The following is a 25,220-nucleotide window of genomic DNA, read 5'->3' as shown; positions in this document are numbered from 1 at the left end:
CAAACAAAATTCATTATTAGAAGAAACATTGGAAGCATAGAGTGCAAAATTTTCATCACTTAGGTCTTCAGGCATACTGCTCCAGTCAACAAACCCTTGAGTGAAAAAGCTTTGTTGATCTGGTTGTACTGCTGCTGGAGCAGTGGTTTGAGGTGCAGGCTGCACTTGTGCCTGAGGGACAGGGGTTTGAACATATTGGATCTGTGGAATAGTGGTTTGGACATAGTGCACTGGCATAGGGGCAGCAACATAGTGAGCAGTGTTCACTTGAGCTGCTGGGGCATATTGGGCATAGTGCACAGTGCCTTGATTTTGAGGTCTAGGATTTGAGCTAGGATGAGTGATTATGGGACCAGTAGTTTGACTCCTACACTCCCTAGCGAAGTGTCCCAACCTATTACACTTGTAGCACTTGATTTTCGATTTATCCAACCCAACCCTTAGATTCCCATGCAAGCCTGGGAACTTTCGCCCTGTTCTTTTATAAAATTTGCTAGTTCTAACACTTAGCAAGGCCAGTTGATGCAGGATGTCCATTTCCTCTAAATCAGTGGGGTCAAAATGCTGTAGATCATTGAGTTCAAAGCTTAGATTGTCTGACATCTGGTTTTCGTTTGCAGTGAATGCATAACTTGTAGAGTGAGGATCAGGGTTGTTAAAATTTGCACCAGCAGTTATGTCAATGAAGTGATCATAACCCTGATCCTTACCACTACTCCCAGATTCTTCTTGACCCAAAAGAGCAGTGTTACCGAATGTATAATCATCAACGGTTTTTCCTGACTCTTGTAACTTCCTTTTCTGGTTGAACTCCCTTACGTAGGTCAGGAGTCGACCGTGAAGTTGGGTCAAGGTCAGATCCTTGAACTCAGGTGAATTTCGGGTGACAAAAGCTATGGTGTCCCATTTTTCTGGCAGTGACCTGAGGAACCTGCTATTTTGAGTTGAGTTTGTAAAAGTGGTTTTAATAACCCTCAGTTCACTGATGATACAACTGAAATGCTCAAATTGTTGCGTTAGTGATTCACCTTTAACATGACAAAATGTTTCATACTGTTGGTTCATGATTTCCCTATTGTTTTCTATGACTTCTTCGGTTCCCCCAAACTCTTCCTTAAGCGCGTCCCACAACTCTTTGGCACTGTTACAGTGTAACAGTCCAACATATATTTCATTGGGCAGCGCTGAAGCTATGATGCTAAACGCTTTAGCATCTAGTTCGATCTTTTGAAAGTCGGTTTCGGTATAGTTTTCAACTGGTTTTGGAACGAACTTTTTAGTATCTTCAGCGCTTGGCACTGTAGGAACATGGGGACCAAAGACGACAGACCTCCAACAACCTGTGCTTTGTTGAGCGAGGATGTGACCCATCCTCCTCTGCCAGATGTTGTACTCATTTCTTTTTAGCATAGGTGGTTTAAAAAGAGAGCCGATGTTGTTTTTATCATCCTGAGATTGTGACGTCATTCTTGTTGTTTTACAGACACTGAGAAATCAACTTTAATGGTGATTAATCCTTGCTCTATTTTTCAACAAACGAACAAACGATCAGTATCAACTGTTATGAGCTGAACTATTTACGTCAAAATGATTGTTAAATCAAATTTGACTGTCCAAGCTCTGATACCAATTGTTGGATCTGAGTTTGATTCTGATTGTATTTTGTGTTTGTAATTAAAGTGAAAATGGATGAGTGTGCAGCGGAATTAAGATGAAAACAAACTTTGCATACAATCAAACGAGAGTAATACTTTGATCAAACATCTTTACACAATGAATCGGAAGATTGAATTTATTTCAATAACGATTACAATGATTGATGAATGAATGCAAACTCCCCCTCAGCCAGAGCTCAGTTGTTTGTTCGTGCAAAGAAGACGATTGTGCAAAAGAGCTAATAGAATAGTACAAAGTACTGAACTATTTATAGGCACTTGCAAACTACTGAGCATCTTAGCTGACGTCACCATGAAAGTGACATCTAACCTCCTAACAAACTCTAACCTCTGATCTATACAAACACTGATGTGTTAACTACTGCTACTACATTACATTACAAAACAGACTATTGATCAGCTGCTGCAACCTTCTACTGCTGTGAACCCAGCAGTACTTGTCCGGATCAGCAGTGCTTGACTCAAGGCAGTAGATTGAATCAGCAGGGCTTTAGTCTCTCATCAGGTCTTTACTTGAGCAGCAGTTGTAGGTCAGCATTTAGCAAGATCAGCAGATAAGAGGTCAGTAGTTGTTGAAATCACTTTCAAGGGGAGAGATTTGTATGAAAACATCTGCTTATTTAGGATCCACTGCTCTGATCCAGTTTTGGCTTTAATTATCTGTTCCTCTGATAGGGTTCAATCCCAACATATGGAGTTTAGCAAGGTGAAATATGTAACTTAAATTTAGAGATTGTGAAAATATGTAATAAAGCTTATTTAGAAAGACGAAATATGTAACTAAATTTAAGAGTTAGGGAAATATGTAATAAGGCTTCTTAGGAGTAGGGAAATGTGTAATAAGGGTTTTTTAGAAAGAGGAAATATGTAATTAAATTTAAGAGTTAGAGAAATATGAAATAAGGCTTCTTAGGAGTGGGATTCCCACCCGTATCTAACTACTCGTTTGCTCTGCCTTCTTAATGGTCTTTTTAATGGAAGTCTAGTTTAACCGGAACCCATTTTAATTCGTTCCAAATGGTACGTATAGTTACAATAACTTAGGTAAGGTAAAACTTGGGTGTAACTAATAATTAGTGTTGTCAGTCATGTCGGGTTCACGGGGTGAATATGTGAACATTGAAATAGCTCATATATTATATGTGTTAGAGGCATCAACCCTAACTCTGATACACTTAAATCGTGTTGTGTTTCGTGTTGACCAATGATGTGTGTAAAATGCAACATATAAATTACATCAAATAAGGCATAAAAGTAACCCCTTTTTAGTACTAATGTTGGAAAAAGTATGTTTTTGTCTTCCTTTTGAATTTACAGGGTCAAATGAGCTTAAACGAACAAAAGGAACAAATATACATCCAAAACCAACATAAATACAAAGAAAATGAAGAAACGTGGCATGCCCGACTCCTCGAAAGCATCTCCCAAAACAAAAACAAGAAGAAAGCTGAGCATGGGGCTGTGCCCAGCTGAGCATGGGGCTGTGCCCAGCTCAACACGGGGAGTGTCCAGCTCAACACGGGGCGTGTCCAGCTCAATACGGGGCGTGTCCAGCTCAACACGGGGCGTGTCCAGCTCAACACGGGGCGTGCCCAGCGAACACGGGGTCATGGTCAGCCTTGGCACAAAAGACAAACCTGTAGAAGCTTCTATTGCCCACCACGGGGCCGTGCTCAGCGGATACGGGGGCGTGGTCAACTGTTGCAGACGCATTTAATGAAATTGCGAATTGCAATTAATGAAGAGAGAGAGAGTCGGATGGACACGGGGCCGTGCCCGAGCTTCTGTTCAGCCTATAAATAGGAGTGCTTGGAGCTCTTGCAACTCATCCCTTGGCACACCACCTCTCTCACACTTCACCCACCACCCACCCCCATCACAACACCATCATCCACCACCATCATCCATTGTCCATCATAGAGTGTGTGAGTCGTCTCGGGATCCAAGATTGATCGTAAGACTTCTTGACAATCAAAGGCCATGTTTGCCTAAGTCTCTTACATCACTTGGTGAAGACAAGTGTTTAGTGTAATACTTTTTATTTTTAATCTTTTGCACTTTTTAATTGGTTTTGTATTAATGACTTTAATTACTAGTTTCTTATGTTGAAGGTGATTCTTCTTTATCGTTTGTCCGTGGTGTCTTGTCATTATTTTACAGTCTATATAAAATAAAAGATTTTCACCATTCATATCTCCACGGTCTATATGGAGGTATGTTGGCTACCTGGTCGGGGGTTAAGGGAACGGTTTGGTAAGTGTCTTGCCATTGTTCAGTGTATAGATCCTGCAAAGGACCTGGGTCAAATTTAGTAGGACCTCCTTCAATACCCAACGGTATTGGATGGCGGGGGTCCAAACTCTTTGATCCCCTCATAAGTTAAACTACTATTAAAACTTTAACTCGACTACTTAGGACTGTATCCTTGCTGACTCAGACTACTTTGCCGAGGGTAACGTCGCCTTCAAAAGAGGGGCCTACCACATTATGCATTAATAACTTACTTAATTATCTTTCAATAATCCGACCCTTTAGGATTGTATCCTTGCTGACTCAAACTACTGGGTTGAGGGTAACGTCACCTTCAAAAGAGGGGCCTACTACAATAACTAAGATAATCTCTTAAACAAGTGCAAAAGTACAAAAATAATCAAAGGTTACATTACACACGAGTCGGATCCAGGTGATTTATCTTGTCTATCTGTTTTATTTTTATTTTTATTTTCAGCATTTTAGTTAGTTTTATTTTTCTAGTTTAAAAATCTTTTTCTAACATTTTGATTTGATTAGACGTTGAGGATAAACCGGTACTAAAAGCTCTTGTGTCCTTGGACGACCTCGGTATCTTACCAACACTATACTACGTCCACGATGGGTGCACTTGCCCATATGTGTGTTTAGTGTTAGTGAATATCGTGTTTATAAATTTAAAACTTGGCTAAAAAGTGCAAAAAGGGCTTAAAATATACACCTAAAACATATTACACCTAACGCACATCAAGTTTTTGGCGCCATTGCCGGGGACACAAGGATTTTAAGAAAGCTTAAAATCGACTGCCTAATCTGTTTTTCAAAACTTTTTCAAAACGCGCGCACATTTTTCAGCATTTTAGTTTAGTTTGCATTTACAGTAGCCTGAACACGGGGCCGTGTTCACTGAACACGGGGTAGTGCTGCATATTTTTCATAAAACACCCAGATACAGAGTCTGAACATGGGGTCGTGCTCACTGAACACGCCCCCGTGCTCAACAAGACCAGTAACCTTTAATAAAACGCCCAGATACAGACTCTGAACACGGGGCCGTGTTCACTGAACACGGGGCCGTGTCCAGCCTCTGTTTCTGTCTTTATTTTTATTTTCTGGTCCCGAGACTCTAGTGTGGTCTGTTGAGTGATTCTTATGGATCAACACTCAGGAGGCTACAACTACACCTATGAGGAGGATGATTATAGGGGAGACTATTGCACTAATTGTGAAAACCCACACTCGGTACAATATTGTAACTTATTTCAACCATCCACTTCATACAATTATTATGAGGAGCCCATGTACGAGCCATCGACTTCATACACATCCTATGAAGACCAAAGGTATGAACCTTCTCCCTCATACTCATATTTTGATGAACCAAGGTATGAGCCTTCATACTCATACTTTGAGGAATCAAGGTATGAGCCACCACCTTCATACTCTTATTATGAGGAGCCATGGCGTGAACAACCCACCTCATATGAGTACTATGAAGACCAAAATTACGACCCTTGTCCATCATATACTTACAATGAAGAACAATGGTGTGAACCATCTACTTCATATGAGTACTATGAGGAACCAAGGATCAAACAACCGGATTCAAGCTTTGAGGATCCCGATCCTTTCTCTATCACCGAAGTAGCCGATAGGATAATAGAAAAACTTAAAACTATCGAGCGATACATAAAAGAATCTCGTGCAAGGGAAGAGGAGTCCCGCGCAAGAGAACAATTAAATAAAAAAACGATAGTTGAAGAGTCAAAAATGGAAGAACAAATAAGTGAAAAACCGACACATGAGTTAAACAACGAAAAAGGTGAGGACAATAGCGTTAAAATCCAAGAAGAGTCTAATTTTGAAGAAATTAATCTCTTGTCACCTTCTTTTGAAAATCATTGTTTAGTACCCACTCATGCTAAGTTTTTAAAAGAGTTAAACACTAACACTAAAATTGACAAAATGGTAAGTGTTAAGTTAACTAATGATCAAACTTCGCTAATAAAAGAAGACCCTTTTGAAATTAACATTACACCGGTTCCATGTTTCTTTCAAAATTCCTTTATTAGTAATATCACCATCGATAAAGATCTTTGTGTTAACATAATGCCTAATTACATTTTCGAAAAATTAAGTATTAGTGATTTTTCTCCACTTCAAATACCCATTTTTCTATCTAATCGGAAAATAATAAAATCAATCGGTATAATTGAGGATGTCTTGGTCCAAACAAATCAAATGGTAATCCCAACAGACTTTGTCATCCTTGATGACGCTCCTCTAGTGTTGGGACGACCTTTTGTAAAAACACACGAAGCTTTGAAAAACCGGAAGTACAATAATCTATCCATTCAATTAGGGGCCTTCAAAAGATGTGTCGATCTTGAACGATCAATGAAATATCCAATCGGCAATGACGACCCCCTAATTGAAGATGAGCCAGAACCACCCGATAAGGAGGGTCTAGCCAAGGACCCTTATAAACGTGGCGCACCACGGAGGCATTCCGCGGAACTATCCTTAGTTTTAGTTTAGATTAACTTTTATGTTTTCTAGTTTAGTTTTACTTTATAAGAATAAAACACACTCGAAATGGTGGAGGTTACTAAGGGAAGCTTGAACCCACACCCCATGCATAAAAACAGAGCATCCCGACAATTTTTCTTCATTACAGTAAGTTCAGCACAGGGTCGTGCTTACCCAACACGCCCCGTGCCCAAGGTTCTGCAGAAAATGCCCAGTTCAGGTAACTGGACACGGGGCCGTGCTCACTGAACACGCCCCCGTGCCCAGCCTTCTGTTTACTTTTGGTACTGGCAGTCTGGACACGGGGCCGTGTTCAGCCAACACCACCCCGTGTTCAGCTACCCAGTACCATAAAATCTTGTTTTTAACCCACTTTTACACATTTTAATCAACCGAAAAACTTATTTTTGGGACACATTGAGGACAATGTATAATTTAAGTGTGGGGGGATGCTAAAACCTTGAATTTTGCAAGTCCAAATTACAAGCCTTACACAAAACTCTATTGGAACCGCTAAACACCCCAATTTTTTTCAAAAACTTTTCATTTTTTTACTTGTCTTGGTTTAATTTGGGAATAACAAGTTCTAAAAAGGTTATATTTTTACAAATTTACAACCGATAGCGTCGTGATAAAAAAGAACCAACATAAGAAAATTATGAAACGGCATGACAAATCTAGTTAAAATTTGATTATATATACTTGATCACATAAAAACCCATTGCCACAAAAAGTGAGTTTTGAGCCTTTATTGAGCATACAAATACATATCTTTAAACTAAATGTTCATTTTTCATTTCTTGTGTGAATAGCCGCTTGGTTTCTTACGACTCTAGAACTTGCCATGACGATACATTCCCGGTCCTTACCAACTTAAACTCAAGTAAGTAAATGATGGAGGGATTAGGACGAACCCTTTTTTTTTCAACACCATTATTTTTCTTTTTTTTTTTTTACCACCTACCCAAAATCCCCCTAGTTAACCCCTTTGAGCCTAAACCTTTTCATTTCTTAACCCACAAAATAAACACCCTTTTACCCACCAAAACCCTTTTTTTTAAACCCTTTATTTTAGTAAAAAGCTTGGTTTTTCATGTGACATTCCTTATCAAAAAAAGAAAAAGAAAAAAGAGAGAGAATTTTGCAATAACCAAACAAGTTCCTCAAAAAAATCTTGTTTAAATATGCTTAGTTTGAATAAATGTAAAAAAAAAAGAGGATTCACGACAACCGACACTTTTTACGCTTTTAGCCCTTTTTTCTAACCACTAACCCAACCACCTACTTTTAACCCAAGCCTAACCCTTCACCCAAAAGTCCTCTTGATATTTACAAAGGTATATAGTTAAAAAGGTGGAGGATTGATTGCTTAGCAAGCATATGGTAGGAGTAAGTTCTATGCCGCTCTCGAGTGTTTCACGAAAATACATCTTCGGCCGAGTGTTGAGTGATCCCCCGTGAGGTATGTGAACTTGTATATAATTGGAATTTTAAAAAGGCTTGTTATGCCCATATAAATAATTTCTCTTTTGAAACGTTCCAAATAAATCATAACGAATAGGATTGTAAATAATATAAAAATAAAACCCAATAAAGATCTCGGATTCCCGACACTCATGATAAGCCCAAAACTTCTCTTCTACCCATTCCATTTGGGTGTGTAAGCCACATAATAAAGAGTTTTGCTTGAGGACAAGCAAAGATTCAAGTGCGGGGGTATTTGATGTGTGTAAAATGCAACATATAAATTACATCAAATAAGGCACAAAAGTAACCCTTTTTTAGTACTAATGTTGGAAAAAGTGTGTTTTTGTCTTCCTTTTGAATTTACAGTGTCAAATGAACTTAAACGAACAAAAGAAACAAATATACATCCAAAACCAACATAAATACAAAGAAAAGGAAGAAACGTGGCATGCCCGACTCCTCGACAGCATCACCCAAAACAAAAACAAGAAGAAAGTTGAGCATGGGGCTGTGCCCAACTGAGCATGGGGTTGTGCCCAGCTCAACACGGGGCGTGTCCAGCTCAACACGGGGCGTGTCCAGCTCAACACGGGGCGTGCCCAGCGAACACGGTGTCATGGTCAGCCTTGGAACAAAAGACAAAACTGTAGAAGCTTCTATTGCCCACCACGGGGCCGTGCTTAGCGGACACGGGGGCGTGGTCAATTGTTGCAGACGCATTTAATGAAATTGCAAATTGCAATTAATGAAGAGAGAGAGTCAGATGGACACGTGGTCGTGCCCAGTGGACACGGGGCTGTGCCCGAGCTTCTGTTCAGCCTATAAATAGGAGTGCTTGGAGCTCTTGCAACTCATCCCTTGGCACACCACCTCTCTCACACTTCACCCACCACCCACCACCATCACAACACCATCATCCACCACCATCATCCATTGTCCATCATAGAGTGTGTGAGTCATCTCGGGATCCAAGATTGATCGTAAAAGTTTTTGACAACAAAGGCCATGTTTGCCTAAGTCTCTTACATCACTTGGTGAAGACAAGTGTTTAGTGTAATACTTTTTATTTTTAATCTTTTGCACTTTTTAATTGGTTTTGTATTAATGACTTTAATTACTAGTTTCTTATGTTGAAGGTGATTCTTCCTTATCGTTTGTCCGTGGTGTCTTGGCATTATTTTACTGTCTATATAAAATAAAAGATTTTCACCATTCATATCTCCACGGTCTATATTGAGGTATGTTGGCTACCTGGTCGGGGGTTAAGGGAACGGTTTGGTAAGAGTCTTGCCATTGTTCAGTGTATAGATCCTGCAAAGGACCTGGGTCAAATTTAGTAGGACCTCCTTCAATACCCAACGGTATTGGATGGCGGGGGTCCAAACTCTTTGATCCCCTCATAAGTTAAACTACTATTAAAACTTTAACCCGGCTACTTAGGAATGTATCCTTGCTGACTCAGACTACTTAGCCGAGGGTAACGTCGCCTTCAAAAGAGGAGCCTACCATATTATGCATTAATAACTTAATTAATTATCTTTCAATAATCCGACCCTTTAGGATTGTATCCTTGCTGACTCAAACTACTGGGTTGAGGGTAATGTCAGCTTCAAAAGAGCGGCCTACTACAATAACTAAGATAATCTCTTAAACAAGTGCAAAAGTGCAAAAATAATCAAAGGTTACACTACACACGAGTCGGATCCAAGTGATTCATCTTGTCTATCTGTTTTATTTTTATTTTCAGCATTTTAGTTAGTTTTATTTTTCTAGTTTAAAAATCTTTTTCTAACATTTTGATTTGATTAGACGTTGAGGATAAACCGGTACTAAATGCTCTTGTGTCCTTGGACGACCTCGGTATCTTACCAACACTATACTACGTCCACGATGGGTGCCCTTGCCCATATGTGTGTTTAGTGTTAGTGAATATCGTGTTTATAAATTTAAAACTTGGCTAAAAAGTGTAAAAATGGCTTAAAATATACACCTAAAACATATTACACCTAACGCACATCACCAATTTCATGTTGTTATTCGTAATTTGTAAAGACGAGTAAAGCATGGAGAGTTAGTAACATCGTAAATAAATAACTTAAGCTGAAAGCAACCAATTTGATGGTCCCAAAGTAGTTTTAGACGATTCCCCGCTAGCAGGGCCGGCCCAAGCCCAAGTCAAATGATGCTTGGGCCTTGGGCCACCAAAAATATAGGGCCTCCATTTTAATAAAAAGTTATATATTATATGTATTGGTCAGCCCATCTGATATGCATATGCAGCGGCTTGTGCTTGTCTGTGATTAGAGATGAAAATTGAAAGGTCATGAAGGCCGCTGCGCATAGATAAAGGCGTCGTATAGGTTAGGGCGGCAACTGGCAACCGGCAACGCCATACCGGGAAGACAAACAGACTGCATCATCTTCTCAACGGTAATTAATGGATTCTGCTCATCTTCTTTTTATGGAGATTCGAGATTGCAACAGGTTAGAGAAACTCAGAAATAGTCGAACAAAGTATCATCTTCTTTAGTTCAATTGATTCAGAAACAGTCGAACAAACTCAGAAACAGTCGAACTCAGAAACTCAGAAACAGTCGAAGCAAAGTGTCAAGCCGACAAGCCGCTGCGAATTCTAGTTCAACGCTGCATAATTGATTCTTCTGCATCATCGTCTGTTGAAGGTATGAATAAATCAAATTCTGGTTAAAATCTGTTGCCGAATTGAAGTTTGTGATATTAGCCCTAATTTCCTAGTTGCCTAATTGAAGTTTGTGATATATTTGCTAGTTTGTGATATTAGCCCTAATTTACTAGTTGCCTAATTTTCTGAATCTTTGATAGATTTATAATGTCTAATAGATATTGTAAACATGAATCCGGCCATTCTAAAAAGGCCACAAACTTTTACTTCGTCTTAGGGCACCAAAATGATTGAGCCGGCCCTGCCCGCTAGCATTTGAGGGTCCCTGAATAAATTGAAAACGCGAAAAAAGTGAATTGTTAGCATATATGTATGATATATGTCACATTTACATAAACTGTAGAAAAAATCTGTGTACATAATTGCTAAATTATATAACCCATGAGGTGGTAGTCCATAGGCAAAGGCAATGCCTTTAAAACATCATGGGAGGGAGAGGTTTTGAGTTCGAGTCCCACAGACGGCAGGAGTAAAGAAATTTGCCGTATAAAAGAAATTGCTAAATTATATAGTAACTATTTAAATAAAATTTGGGTTATTACACAAATGGTCATTTGAATTAAAAATAGATTAATGCCATAAATGGTCCTTTTAAAATGGAATGGCATTTCAGTCATTTTACTGAAATTTAATGTAAAAATTAACTAAGTTTGATGTTAGTACCCCAAAATTGTTAATAAATTGAAACTATGAAACCTAAACCTGTTAAAAAAGTTAGTACTCAAAGGCGAAACTAGCTATAAACCACAGGGTCCATCTGTGTAATTAACTCTTTTTTTAATCTGTATGTATTAATGGGTTAGCAAATTATATGTTTATTAAACGGGTTAACAAGTTAATACGTTTATTAAATGACCGTGTTCGAATTTAGCTGTTTAAGAAAATGATAATATTTCTCACTCAACCCCAAATCTGATGGTTTGTGAGTCGTGTCCCCTAGTAATATAAATTTTCATTTGATAACTTAAAAAAAGTTTAAAGCTTAGCTTAAAGCCTTAAAGTGTTAATTAATATCTCCATTTGTTGCGCAGTATGATGTGCATAAGATAGATTTATCTCCATTTTAATCAAAAGTTGAAAAAGAAGCAAACATTAAAAGTGTTAAAAGGTTGAAAAAGAAGCAAACACTAAAAGTGTTAAAAACATGTATTTACCCCTACACATAAACATACCCTACAAGACTTAACACCATCCATATGTTTGATTGTCGGTCACTTACCAGTTTCTTTTTTTTTTTCTTATATAGCTCCACGAAATCTCGTACTGTGTTGTCAATTCAGCGAACATCTATCAAGTATTAGGGCCGTCCTACGTTTTCGGAGGCCCTAATCGAGGCCTTTTTGCAAAATTATCATTTTTAACGTATTTAGTAACATAACTCTCCTCCTTTATCTGGGCTTGGGACCGACAATTATAAACTAAAAAAGTTAATTGGCGTAGTTAATTATTTTTTTGAAAGTCATATGTTTTCTGTAATTATAGTATATGTTTTAATAAAATCTACTTTTCTAGCTTTAACCAAGGCAAATTGTTTGATAAAATTATCATAATCAAGTTCTTCTTTAACATTCTCATCATTTATGTAACACCCGTTCTTATAATTCATGGTTTAACGTATATTTTACGAAAACAATCATGTAATTAAGATTACATATACATTGGAAATATGAGTTTATTAAAACTTTTCGCAAATCAAAAGTTATTTGACATAACGTAATCAGATTCGTCATTTAAAATTTATGACGAGGCCAAGTGCGGAAGCATGTGTCTTATTCGTGTTCGGTTCTTCGTTGAGCTTGATCTTCTTCCGGCATCCACAAAGTACCTACATTTCATAAAAACATGAAATGCTTTTGTCATACGGGATTTAAAACGTATCTAAACGAGTCCGGGAAACAAAACTGATCAAAAATACATTTTTGTACAGGGTCCACCGTAAAATACGGTGGACACCGTAATTTACGGTAGCCCTGTTATAACATATCCCCACCGTAAAGCAGGGGAGAACTGCCGTAAAGAATTTAGCCTCCACCGTAACTTACGGTACCCACCGTAAGTTACGGTGGCCCCTGCATCAGCTTCTTCCATTTTGCCGTTTATTGACACGAAAACTTCCGTATCTTTCAATCCGCTTATCCGTTTGACCTACCGTTTCTTCCTACATGATTATAATTTGATTCTCCATCATATGGAGTTAAAATCCGACATCCGGCTTAATAATTTTGAAACTTTCATGGCTTCGGCTTAGTACCTTTTTAAAAAAATTTGACCCGTTTACGCATTTTATCAAACAAACGTATTTGTTTGATTCCTATATCACATACACTTCTTCAAATCAATGTTATCTACTATTTTAGGTTCTAATCATAGGTTTATTACAAAATTTTAAACCCGTTTTCGCTCGTATGCTTATTTGGACCCGTTAAGGGTATTTAAGCACTTTCGCGCCTAAAATCGCTTTCGATTGCTTCTAACATTCCATCACCACATTTCTTATCCTATAATCTCCCACCACAACTGTATTATGGTGGGTTTAATGTGGTGATCTATGTAAACTAAATTTTACCTCTCGAATCATTATTTTACGGCAAAAACTCAAATAGTGCCATTTGACTAATATAATACCTCTTTCAGCTTCTATACTTATTCCAAGTATTTACCTAATCATAATACTCGTTTCCAAACAACCTTTGAAGGTTGTTTGTTCGAATTAGCTAACAAGGGCGTTTTGGTCTTTTTTAGTCTTTCAATTACGACAAGGCCTTTTGAGAGCATGTTTGACCCATAATTCTTCTTTTGAGTTTTGATCTTGTTCGAAAAGTCATTATGCTTTTCGAAACGCCACGACCCTCTTTTAAAACATTCGATTTACCATTTAAGTAACCCATTGCCTATCTAAGACTTCATTTAATGCTCATTGAACCTTATGTTCTAAATGAATAATTACTCTATTATACATACCTGGCTCGGGTCAATGTATTGACCTGTTTTAATGCCTTGCTATAATATTCGCTAAATAATAGCGATGCAAATATCATTTCTACATTTATTCCTGAAATCATATAACTCGACAAGAATCATTAGTCGCTATTATCAAAAGGTGGTATCTTCACCCTTTGACCCGTTTGGTCTAAATGACCGATTATATTAGCGAGATGACATGTATTTTCATCTCGACTATATGACTCGCTCCGATTTACATCGTGCGGTCGTTTTACTTATAATTCATTTCTTAACACTTTTCGGCCTATTAAGGCTTACTTCATAAGTGTCTTTTAAAACCAATAGTTATGGTTGACGCGTGACCAATTTACCGTTTTACCCTTATTGTTTGTTTTGGTTTACCCTATAAGGTAACCATTTAAAAGTTCATTTTCCCTTTGTCATAAAATGATCGAATTACCGATTTAACTCCTTTTAACCCATCAACATGGTTTCTTGTCATGCTCGACTATCTTGTTCCGTACGTCTACACGCCGAAACATTATACCTCAACTATGTATTTATCTTATTCGTAACTAATATGATAAGAGAATATTCTAAAATATAAGACTAGTGTAAGCCATACTTACCTTACTTCCAAATTATGCTTTTCTGTCATTCTTGCTTTGTTTGACCCGCTTCGTTCCCAAGCTTTCACCTAGCTTGTTAATCGTCAAACTATCATTTTAAATTGTAAGATGGTTAGATTAGTCATAATTATTCACGACTATTCCATCTCACTTATTTCATAAGTTGAAACTACTATTCGATCACATGATTTACAACATTAGTTCAAATCAACATGATGATTAGAACTCTTCTTGTTTCATATTTCATATAACTTACCATATTATTCAAACACACATTTTCACTCTAATTTCAACACTTTAGTTTTCATTTAGGCATTTTAACAAACACCTAATGTGCATCCATTTTTACACATTTACAACTAGTTCATAACTAGTTATTTTTACCAAGATTAACATCAAAATTCACCACTATCATTTATGATCAAATACTCAAACTTGCAAATTGTTTAAGTATTTCTTGATTACTTACCATGCATGATGATTCTAAGCATATCTATATCATCTATTTCATCATAACATCAAAACCCACTTATCTAAGTGTGTTAATTCACAAAATTCATCAATCTATAGCATGTTATGTACGATTTTCACTTAGGGTTTCTTTCCTAAGCAAGTATATATCACTAATCTAGCCATAGCTTCTCTAATTCATGCCTAATTCGCGATTAGGATGATTATCAAATTTTTACAACTTCATGAATGTTAGAAATTCGACATACCTTACGATCCCCTTGACTTGGTGATCGTTTCTACGCATTCAAATCCGAGTTTGGCCTTCAATTGATCCTCCAATTTGAAGAATTTGTTGAGTTTAGGGTTAGCTCCCATGGAGCTTGTCTCCTGCTCCATCTCACGCACGCACACACACACTGTGTGTGTGTTGTGTTTTATTTTTAAGTTTATAATTCCATTTTCAAGTTACCCGGCTTTGGTCCCTCGTGTTTGGTTAGTTATTAATTAGGTCACAACCTAATTATTTTCAATAATATTCCCACTTATTAACTAGGTTTAATATTCCTAGTTAACTTAGCGGGTTCTGGAATATTTATGACTAAGTTTATTTTAGGTCCCGTTAACTCGGGCCTTTTATCCTTTTTATTTCCTTAAAAGCTTTTATTCACCTTTTAGTTAATATTAGGATTATTTATACAAGTCCTAATATTTACCGGGTTAAATTTTACCACTAACGGTATTTTACCAAGTCATTAATATTAACGTGGTTTGATTACCAAACCCGTTTTTGGGGTGTTACAATTTATAGGTGTATTATCAGTTGTAGATTCATCAAGGCATATCATCGGTGGGTTTATTATTTGTAGGTATATCATTCGTAGGTTCATTATTTGTAGGTACATCATCGCTTAGAGGTTCACTTGTATAGAATTTTAGAAGTGCCCCCCTTTGTAACTCGATTAAAGCTTCTTGTTTACATTTTTTTTTGCGTTTTTTTGCATTTTTACATAAGCGGATTCAAAACTTCGGATTTGATTCGACATTGCTAAAATAAAAAAATCTATTATAGAGATTAACAATGAGCCCTAAACAACAAATTACAATAACAAAAAAAGCCCTAAGTGCCTAACAACAAATTGAAATCATCAAATCAGCCCTAATTCCCTAAACAACAATTTAAAACAACAAATGAGGATGACTAACCTGAATGAGAGCCACATAATTAAATCATAAAAAGGAGTCAAAGTGCCAAACTGCCAATGTGTTCCAGGTTCCAAGCCACTCGCCAGCCACAAAACCAAATTGCAAAACTGAGTCAGAGTACTGCCAATGTCTTCGAAGTTGCAAGTTTCAAAGTATAAAATTGAGTTTCTACAAATCACAAAACTGATTTCAGTTTATGTTTGGCCATTTGGGGGTTCGATCGATCTCGAATTCGATCAATATATAAGAGTGTTACTAACTTCGATCTTGAATTCGATCTACATTGTGTTAGACTGATTTCAGATTCTGAGTGGAGTTTGAACTTCGATTTCAGACTTTTAGTTTATATAGAAAGAGTAAAAATGGACCGCTGTTAACCAGCAGCTATTGTTCTTCAACTGAGATTGCCGACTGTCTGGTGCCATGATTATCATCGTGGTGATTGCTTGATTCCATATAGGAAACCCAAACGACTTCTCTGATACTAGCAGTCATCGTCGTTCTTCATGCCACTAATGAATTATCAAATATATCACGTACAGTTTCTTTTTGGGCTTATTGGCTTAATCTGTCTTGTAAGTAATGGGCCTAGTATAAAGAAACCCTATTAAAAAATTGTGGCCCTTCAATTTTGGTGGCCCTAGGCCTAGGGTCCTTAGCCCATTGGGCCGGCCCTGTCAAATATTCATTACTAAGATAAGGGTCTACGTATTCACAAACCTTTTGACCTATCTTCATATCCGTATATACGATACGTAAAGGTCTGTACATATCGTATATGCTTTTGTTGATTTTCACACCAGACAACATTGTATAAAAGTCGAATCAGTCACATATACGCCATGTAGAGGGCTATACGTGGCGTATACAGTGACACGTATAACCCTATACGAGCCCTGTACGTGTCAGTGTATACACCATGAATAGGGCTATACGTGGCGTATATAAGACTGATTTATCTATTGAACAATGTTGTCTGGCATGTGAATAAAGTTATATAACGCGTATAGGTCTATAGGCGTCTCATAGCTTTCAAAATGCACTTTACAAATAAGAGCCCACATAACTTTCATCTTTAAGCCCCCGTTCTTCGTCGACTTCTACCTTCGCATTCTCAAACACTTGCAAATGATCTAAAACTATTTGATAGTGATATTGTATTGGGATGCCAACTATTTCTTTGAGCAGTATTCGAACGAGTGCCTGAAACTGATCTGATAACATTTATTAACTTAGCTTATTTATTGTTTGGTAGAGGATCCTGTACATTAATCTAAAAGTGTGAGAAGGGTGAGAAATATTGTGGTGATGACAAGTATCCTAAATCTAAATTAATTCAAAAGGGTAAACAAGTAATTTTCTTATTGATTTAATTAATTGATAACCTTCCATAACCGTCACCCTTAATTATAGGAATACGAATTAAGAACTAATCTACGAATTTGTGTCATCTCGTTCAGAACTGTATACTGTTATATATTTTTATATAGTGTTATATAGCGTTTTATAGTGTTATATGGTGTTATATAGTGTTTTTTGGTGTTATATAGTGTTAAATGATGGATGTATAGTGTTATATGGTGTTATATAGTGTTATTTTAGAGTTATATAGTGTTATAGTGTTATATTTTTCTGATAGCATGTCTATGATAGATGTATAGTGTTATATATTGTTATATAGTGTTACATAGTGTTATATGGTGTTATATGGTGTTGTATGGTGTTACATAGTGTTATACGGTGTTATATAGTGTTATATAGTGTTATATGATGAATGTATAGTGTTATATATTTTCTTGTAGCAGTTACATATTTTCTAGATTTTTTAGAATGTCCGAATTTTAGAATAAGTCTAAAATTGAATCGCTAGAATTTAGGACTAAATCACTAGAATTTAGGAGATGTTACCTAATTTGAAACATATACAAAGACACTATTACCCTACAATTTTCAAATCAATCCAAATAATTAAAACTCAATTTATAATATGGTCCCTATTGATCTCAACCATTAGATCAAAGATCTAATGGTTTAAAACACTTCTCACACTTTTGAATTAATGTACACTATCCCTACCCTTGGTTATCAAATACTTATCGTAGCATTGTTTTAGGATGAGTATGTCGTTCAATATTCTAACAAAGAGGAGGAGGTTGTGTTTGGCATTCATTCTTAGCAAAACAAACTGTTGCTAGATTTGAATGAGCCTCCCCCTATTGATGAGCCATTTTTTTCGGCACAACAAGGCTACCCGGATTACGAATACGAGTGTCAATCTTTTTACGTGCAATAAGGCGATCTGGATAGCGGAGGATACGGTGGTGAACCTCCATACATACAAGTAAACCATGATGGGCAACCCCCTAACCCAAGCAATCCATATGAAATTGAAACTAACGAGGTATGACATTCATTTAGTTACGTTCGACAATGATATAAGTATGTCTTTTACTTAAATGCTATAAATTAAAGTTATTAAATATAATAAAATCAATTGAAAAAGATTAATAATATAAATATAAGTTAACCGTATCGGTGTTTCAACTTTTCATGTCTCTAAAAGAACTGAAGGATTAAGCACAAAGAAGAGAAAATGAGAATGGTTATGTTCTTGTGACCAGACAATCGAAGAAAATTGGCGAAATGGTCGAGAAGGTATGACTTGAATGCGACCGTTGTGGTGGGCACCGTACTACAACCACAATGAGAAAAGCCAGGATCAAAAAAATTAGTTGCACGTTTATGCTGATAGCGTTGCGGGGCGTAACGCATGACATTTGGAGATTAGACGTGAAACAATTGGAACATAACCATGAACCTGCTGAGCATCTAGAGGCCATGTGTTTGCGCGAAGACTTTCTCCCAACGAATATAAGTTGGTGGAGAAGTTGATAGTTCAAAACATGAATCCACGCAACATCTATCAAACATTAAGGAACCAGGACCCCGAGAGTGTCTATATTCCGAAAGACATGAAAAATGTGACGCAGAAGATTAGAGTCTCACAGAAATTCAGTAAGACTCAAATTCAAATACTGGAAAGCCTGTTGTCATCTAACAATTTCGTTCACTACACTTGGGAGGACCCTAGAACGGAGGTTGTATCATGGATTTTCCTTGTTCATCCATACTCGTATGATATGTTGCGTGCATTCCCGCATGTGTTGTTTATCGACGATACATAAAAAAAACACATGTATAAGATGCCATTTGTCCAGGTCGTGTGTATGGCGTCTACCAGCTTGTCTTTTCTATCGCTCATGCATTCCTTTGTAAAGAATAACAAGATAACTTCGTATGGGTGCTTGAAATGATCAAGTATATGTTGAATGAGTGTATGGAGCCACATGTGATTGCTATGGATATAGACCAAGCCCTTATAAACACGTGTGGAAAAGTATTTCCGAACGCTTCTAAGCATCTCTGAAGGTTTCACATATATCAGAATAGAGTGAATTGCAAGTTTTGTCCTTTATCTATATACTCAGTTTCAGGCGGTGTCCTTTATCTTTAAAATTGACAAGTTTTGTACTTATTGTTTCAAAATCTTGCACGCTTTGTCCTTTAAGCCTAACTCAGTTAATTTTTTTTTGTTAAATCAGATCATGTGCAAGGCACATGAGGGTATAATTTTCTTTTTAATCCACCTATTTAAAATATGTTAAAAGAAAAATTATTATATATTCATGTGTCTCTCTCTATAGAAAACCCTCTTTCCTTCCTTTCTCTCTCTCACTATACGAGTTCCACCTCCTCCTCCCACCACAACCTTCTTCTACCACCACCACCACTTCCACAACCTCCTTTCACCCCCACCACCACAACTAATTCCAGCAAAAAAAAAAAAAAACAAAAAAAAAACAATTACTGGAAACACTAACCACCACAATCAAATTCACCCAATTTAAAATCTATGAAACCAATGCAACCCCAAAATTAGTTCACTCTCTTTTACATCATCTAACATGATTTTATAGCCTATAGGAACATCAAATGTTCCCCTGGTTTTAAACTTAAAGTGCCAAAACATATTAAAAGAAGATGGAAGATAAAGGATTGAAAAGTCCAAACTCACTGTCATCAAGAATTTAAACCGGGTCTTGTTCGAATTGCGAGATCCGTCGGAGATGGTGGTTCCGATTATGGAACCGCCGACTTGGCGGAATTGTACAGGGATTGGAATTCTCAATGGGTTGAAGGTGGATATAAATGATTATTTGATTTTGTTGAAGCTTGATGAATAAACTTCAAAGTCTGGAGATATTGTTGAAGCTTGATGAATAACTTCAAAGTCTGGAGATATTGTTGAAGCTTGATGAATAACTTCAAAGTCTGGAGAGAGAGAGAGAGAGAGAGAGAGAGAGAGAGAGAGAGAGAGAGAGAGAGAGAGAGAGAGAGAGAGAGAGAGAGAGAGAGAGAGAGAGAGAGAGAGAGAGAGAGAGTTGAGAGAAAGGGGATAAATGAATTATAAGTTTTTATATATATTTTTAAATTTTAACCTTTGTACACAATGGTCCCTACATTTATAAGTTATTTATACAATACTCCTTGGAAAGATGAAATGTCAAAATTGCCCATACTTAACAAAAAAAATTAATTGAGTTAGCACTAAAGGACACAACGTGCAGGATTTTGAAACAATAAGTACAAAACTCGTCAATATTAAAGATAAAGGACACCGCCTGAAACTGAGTAAATAGATAAATGACAAAACTTGCAATTCAATCTATCAGAATATCTTAAAACACTGTAAGAAAGCTTTTACCAGCAAAGAGTGGGAGAAATTTACTTCTTTTTGGTCGATATTGTGTGTCTCCTATAGAAGATATACGCCAATACAACTTCAACAAGCTGTATGAGCGACTAGTGGCTTGCAAACGAAAAAGTAAGTTCTTTTACAACTTAGGATTCTCATTGACATAAATACATATTTGATGTATTATTTTATTTTCAGGAGTCTGTGAGTATGTGAATGATAATTGGCTAAGTCCTCATAAAGAAATGTTTATATGTGCATGGGCTAATAGAAGTTTTAACTTTGATCGGCGTATTAGCAATAGAGTTGAGAGCCAGCATGCCCGCTTAAAAGACATTCGATGTAGTAAGATCTCGCTAGACTGATTAGTGCAACATGTCATCCAAATTGTTGACCAACAGGTGGTAGTAATAAGGAAAAGTTTCCAAGAAAGCATCAAAGTAACAACAAACCACCACAAATTAGCAATGTTTGATGACCTGTATATAAAGGTTTCCTATAAAGCACTAGACTTGTTAGAAGAAGAGCTATCATGGAAGCTAGCCATGTTGCATGACCATCATGCATCATGTGGTTGTGAAATGCGCATGAGCCCACTTCACAAAACTTGTATCTTGAAAGTGATGCTTTCTTCATTCTAGCAGCAACGATACAAGTTTTTGAAGTGGGCTCCTGCAGCAGATCAGACACCGATGCCATACTTCGAGCTAAAGCGTCAAACCACATTTATCCCGAATGAATCTCATAGGCATAACAGATTTTGATAACATTCTGATACTGCATCTCCTGCACTATGTCTTCCACCGAATAATATATCTTGTTGTAATATAGCAGTTCAAGATCTTTCTATGATAAATTGACCAACCACATTGGATCAAGTATCTTTATCGTTCTCGAACATCCATCAGTACATAACACAATTATTGCTTCCCCTGTTTGCATGAAAATCTTGTTCCATTCTCATCAACGACATGTTTTCCATGGCTTTTGGACGTTTGTTGATCAATGACACTTTCGGCTTTTTCGTTTCATGGTCTATTTAAGTCTTTGACACCATCCTCTTTGGCTGTTGTGGCTTCCAAGTCGGAAAATCATGACGAGCTTCATATCGTATAAACAGCCACATCTTTTGATCATACTTGTAGGTCCCCTATCCCGTGGATCGTAACAAGATTGATAATCAATCAAGGGTGCGGAATCCCTAGATCAATCGAATAAAACAGAAACAAGAATAATTATGATGAACACGAAACAATAACTTTCAATCGGGTCTTCTATTGATTATCCAACACAAGGTTTACAATCAATTCAAGACCCACAAGAAATCTCTCAGCCACTCTCTGTACATTTCTCAAACTCTCTCAAACTGTCTATCAACTGGCTCCTAACTGGCTAACCTAAACCCTAATGCATAATGTTGTTTATATACTACAACCATGTTTGCATACTGGGGTTTGGTCTGGGCTAGGCCATTCTCCAAGCCCATTACAACAAATAACTCCCTAACCAATATGCTAAGCCCTTTACAAAATATCCAAAGACTAAATACTTAAACTATTAAGCTGTTGTCACAGAATATGCACCAACAGACGCCCCCTTGACAATAGCTTCATAGTGTAACTTTATATTCAAACATCTTGCAGTCTTTTGGTCTTTGGATAGCATCAGCTACACACAGTATCTGCCATCAACAGACTCCCCCTTAGCTAATGCTTCCAAACTTCAAAACTTTCATTCGTTGTAGATCAGTGAACTAGAAATCTTTGGTTAAGCAAGTAAACTTCAACTCTTCCAAATCTCTCTCTGCAATGTAGTAGAAGGATCCTACCATGCATCTTCACACATCTTCACTTCACTCTCAATCTGCACTTTACTTGTATTCTGCACTTCATTTTGATAACTGCATCAATCTGTTTAGAAACACAAGCAAGTATGTCGAAAAACCATTAGTCTTTTTCATATTCAAGATAAACCAATATTTTATCTTAGTTTGCAAAAACAACTACCTGTTAGTTTGTTAGTTAAGAATGGAAGTATTTTAAAAAGAAATCTTTTTGGTTGGTTTTTTTAAATAAAATAACTAAACAAAACTCAAACAATATTTACAATGATTTTTTGTGAGAATCATGTGCAAGAAGATCATATCAACAAAATCAAACTATTTTCACACTATTAGATAATTCTTAATATAATTTTTCATGAAAAGCAGTCCAAGACGATTACCAGTATGTTTGTCCACTTAAACAAAATGCATGAACATTTCAAGTACCATTACCGTATGATACGTTAAGGTAATATTATTACTGATATACTAGCGTGTCCCACTTCAGGATATACCCCCGCGATCAGGGTATGCAAAAAGATTCATCGTAGTAGGTGAGTGTACTGAATTCAACCGTTTTGTTTTTCAATGATAGATAATTGGTGATTAGGTTAGTACTTCCATACAGGAAAGAGACCAAAATATCTAACGAGGGCTATGACAAATACCATTTTTGGTATGATTTATGCATTTTGCACATTTGAATGACTCTCTAGGAGAGCTTCTTCATTTTCAGGGTTTTGGCATTTTTAGCTCTTTTAAGATATCCTGGTTGTGCCTAGGTCATCATGTATCTGGATGCAGTAGAAGGACAACCCTAATATCCCCGGATGAAATAACAGTATAAAGACCCAAAACCTCAGATTTTGGCAATCTATCAATGCATGATTTAAGGTCATTAAACCATACGCCACTGATGTGTTCCCCACTTATACTCAGTTTGTTAGGTTTATATCACAATGGTAAGTTGAATATTTCATGCTTTTGCCTACTGGTATATCATATAATGAAGCTGCTATCACACTTAAGCCATTTTAATTTAATTTCAGTGTGACAGTCTAACTTGCTGATGCACTATCATTTCTTCTCTTTCACACCATGAAATCTCATTTTTTTTCAATTTTTAATTTTTTTTTAAGTTTTTCATTTTTCAAGGTTTTTGGATTTTTAAAATTTTAAAACTTACTCCCTCTAAACACACGCACTATCTAAACTCTTTTTGGCTTAGGGTGATTTCTCCCCCTAAATTTTTGTTTTTATGGAGTAAGTTTTAAAAACATAAATTTAAACACAAACAGACTCCTACTTTAACCTGACAATAATTTTTTCAATGTTAAAGTCTAGAATAAACAAGACAATCACAGAAGTAAATAGTTCGTTACCAATGTTAACCTACTATTCATCTGAGACGCTTTACAGGAATAACCACTATTGAACACATCAACAGTCCTTCTTGGTCATCCTGCATTCACTCAACAACTTAGTTAGACTTGAGAATCCAAGCCCAGGTAGTCTTGGGTTTTCCAGATTCATAATTAATTTCAACTTCTTTCCAAGATTTATTTTCATAAGGTCGTTGGTCACGAGAATTCCAATAAACTCTCGGAGTTTCTAACCTTTGAAAATTACTCTTCTGAACCCTTCTTCTCCCATTATCATAACCTGAACTTTGAGAAAATTTTGGATTGTGTTGAACATTTGAGTTACTAAAACTCCTATATTCGTTTCTTCTTTGAAAATTTCAATTACCAGAAGTTTGGGATTGATTTTGATATCCATAATTTCTATTTTGACTTTGAAACCGTTGATTTACCACTATAATGACTAAATTGTGGAGAAATATTTCTTGGTCTATCAAATCTTCTCAATGTTGAAGATTTAGATTGAAATCCAGGTTTATTTGTCTGACAACTTGATTTTACACTATTGTTTGACCCGACCTGATTCCCATCCTTAACCTCATCAACTTTTTGCTTACCTTTCTTCAAAGGACAACAACTCACCACATGTCCTTTGTTGTGAAATTTAAAACATGATCTTTTTGTATAACTTTTCTTTTTATTTGATCCCTTTTAAAATGTGTTGGCCTTTTTGTCTTCAGTATCCTCATCCACTTTATGAAGTGTACTGGACTATTTGGCAAGTCCACAGCTGTGACACCTGTGTCACTTCAACCATCAAACAAATACTAAACCAATGAAATATTGTATTTCATACTTGGGATTTGTATAAATATGTGTATCATTTGCACATATCAACTCTGGTTCGATTTCAGGCTCTAAATCGCTTTCTGGAAGTTTATACGCGCACTGATGCGTAAATATAACCAGTTTAATGAAACAAACACTCCGGAATAGTGACATAGGCTTAACATACCTTAAATAACCTTTACATAACTTAGAAATAAGTTTTGGAAGGTTTGGTGTGCCGAAATCAAGTTTATTCGCTTACAGGGACTAAATTCGACAAACTACGAAAGTATGCCGATTCGTACTGTAACGATAATGTGTGAAATATGTTTTAATTAAATTCAACAAGTTTTAAAATTGGAAAAACCCGTAAACCACACACTACCGGCAAGTGTACCGGTCGTAAGTAGTAAAACAAGTAAGTCCGAGTATCGAACCGTGGACACAATCTAGCGACTCTCGATACTAAACCTCTATCGAGCCCTAGCCTAATAATTTGTTTGTTTGAGAAAATGATTTCAACTAAATACTAAATAAAGCAAATAAATAAACTCAGATGAAACAGAGCAGAAGACTCAGCAAACTGAAGGGGAACTCAAATG

The sequence above is a fragment of the Helianthus annuus genome, chromosome 10, assembly GCF_002127325.2.
Source record: "Helianthus annuus cultivar XRQ/B chromosome 10, HanXRQr2.0-SUNRISE, whole genome shotgun sequence".
NCBI classification, from domain to species: Eukaryota; Viridiplantae; Streptophyta; class Magnoliopsida; order Asterales; family Asteraceae; genus Helianthus; species Helianthus annuus.
This window is presented reverse-complemented; position numbering follows the sequence as displayed.